Source organism: Micromesistius poutassou (genome assembly GCF_964030765.1).
Source record: "Micromesistius poutassou genome assembly, chromosome: 18".
In the NCBI taxonomy this organism is placed as follows: Eukaryota; Metazoa; Chordata; class Actinopteri; order Gadiformes; family Gadidae; genus Micromesistius; species Micromesistius poutassou.
The window spans coordinates 6,732,284-6,734,783 of record NC_140288.1 but is presented as its reverse complement, the minus strand read 5'-3'; positions in this window follow the sequence as shown (position 1 = coordinate 6,734,783).

Genomic DNA, 2,500 nt, shown 5'->3' with positions numbered 1-2,500 from the left:
GTATAGTAGAATCTTCTATGCTGGTTAAAAAACAATATGATTGGTTTTGTTGTTGGCTTTAAAACCTGGACAATGTTTTTTTCCAACCATATAATTATGTTAATGAGAATGTCATTTTTGTAAATAGTTAAAAGGCATAGTTTAGAACAGCAATTAAAAACGTTAATTGCTGTTTTAAATCTATTATTTTTATTCTTATTCTTCTTATTAATTTATTAAGTAAAAATATTTCCTATATCTATCTATCTATCTATCTATCTATTTGTATGAATTAATTTCAAAGGGCTTGATTGGCATGGCAAAAAAAAGAAGTACAAATAAAATGGGTTATATATTTGTGTATGTAAACATACATAAATACAGTCTAATATTATTATAATATAACATAAAAATACAAGACAATATTTCCATGGGCTGACAGACCCCATGATTGAGTGAGTCACTAATTATTACTGTAAAACAAAACCACGCACAATAACCCCAACCAGAGCTATTTCCCCCCAGTGGTGGGGTTGCTGTTGTCGATGTCCAGGCCTCCCTGGGCCGCCTTTGTTTTGATCAGCAGAGAGCACAATGACTGGGCAGGAATCCCCTCACGGGTCCAGCTCTCGTGAGAATAGTTCCCCTTTCAGAGTCAGCAGACTCTCATATTTACATCACACCAAAGCGGACCCCCTGCACTTCTCCAAACTGGCATTGCCCGTCACGCAATTGAGAGCACCAATATTCACGTGTGTCTTTGGGCGTTTGTTTATGTGTGCCCATATGTTTGAGAAAACGCATTTGTGTTTTTGTGTGCATAGTTTTTGACAATGTATGTCTGTGTGTGTTTGTTTGTGAGTGTGTGTGTGCACAGCTCTGTACATGTGTGTGTGCATGTGTGTTTGTTCATATATATGTGTGTGTGTGCGTGTGTGTGTGTGTGTGCATGTGTGTGTTTGCTTGAGAGTGTGAGTCTGTGTGCATGTTTGTGTGTGTGTGTGTGTGTGTGTGTGTGTGCGTTTATGACTTTTCTTTCTTTGTGCATGTGTGTGTGTTTGCTGTGTGTTTGTGTCTTTGTGCATGTGTGTGTGTGTGTGTGTGCATGTGTGCATGTGTGCGTGCGTGCATGTGTGCATGTGTGTGTGTGTGTGTGTGTGTGTGTGTGTTATATATGTGTGCTTGAGAGAACACATGTGTCTGCTGCATGTACTGTATGTGTGCATTTGTATCTCTGCATTCCTGGTCAAATGTGTCTGTGAGCATGCGTGTGTCTGTGAGTGTGAGTGTGTGTGTGTGTGTGTGTGTGTGTGTGTGTGTGGAGAACACGATGTCACAGGGGATTTACCAATATCACAGTGACCCAGAGCCATCAATTACTTCAACATAACATTCAATAAAGTGTTACATTTACATTCCATTTAAGTTAAGTAATATCAACTTCATAAAAGAGATGTAGTACATAATGTTGTCATTCTATAGCTTCTATAAATTTGTACAACATTTTCCACATGAATTGTCTTGGTATTGGTGTGTGTGTGTGTGCGTGTGCAAAATGCAACATATTTGCAGCCGAATGTGACGAGATGTGTGCCGACATGGATATTTAATATTGTTTGGTGAAGGGGTGCAAAGAGAGTGCAGTGTGCAGATTTAAGCGATTAACTTCTCTCTTCTGCACATGGCACTAGAACATGCACACGACAGCGCAGATGGCCGTGGTTTGAGAAAACAAGGCATATTTCACTGACAAATCATATGACTCATTGCTGATCTATTTTAATGGAAACACAAAGCTTAAGCCAAACCCACACTTGCTTGTTATTTTTTTTTTTTAGTTAAAGAAACTTTGCATTTACAACAAAGGAGAAGGAAACAGCAAAGTCATCGTGAATGACTATAAAAGAGAGTTTGCATGTACTGCCATCTTGTGGCTGATATGGGTAAAACAAGTACAACTAAATCCCCGATCACTCATATCACTAAAACATTAAACATGTAATATTGTGATGTGTTTTAAGATTAATTATCGGAATTGGTTAATAAGGCAGTAACATGACATGATGAAGGAATCGTGTATTAATGTGTTGTGTCACATTTATTTATTTATAATAGATTTTTACATTACTATTACTAATTCTTACTATATAAGAATTATTCAACGTTACTAAATACGCAGTTTTGAGTTTGCAGTTCTGAAATGCAAAAATTACAATAGAAAACACGTTTTGATAGTTGTATTGATTTAGGTTTACTGTTTATTCGTTCATATATTAATTTATTTGTTTGCTGGTGCATATTCATGAATTTTCACAAAGACAGAAACGGAAGACAGAGAGAGAGATCAATAAAGATATGAAAAAATACAGCGATAGAAACAAATGGGAAAAATGTTTGAGGGAGAGAAAGGTAGAGAGACAGAGATCAGACAAAGGAGAGTGGGAGCGAGAGGAATTGGAGGCAGAATTAGGGAGAGAGGAAGAGAGAGAGAGAAAGAGAAGAGAGAGAGAGAGAGAGAGAG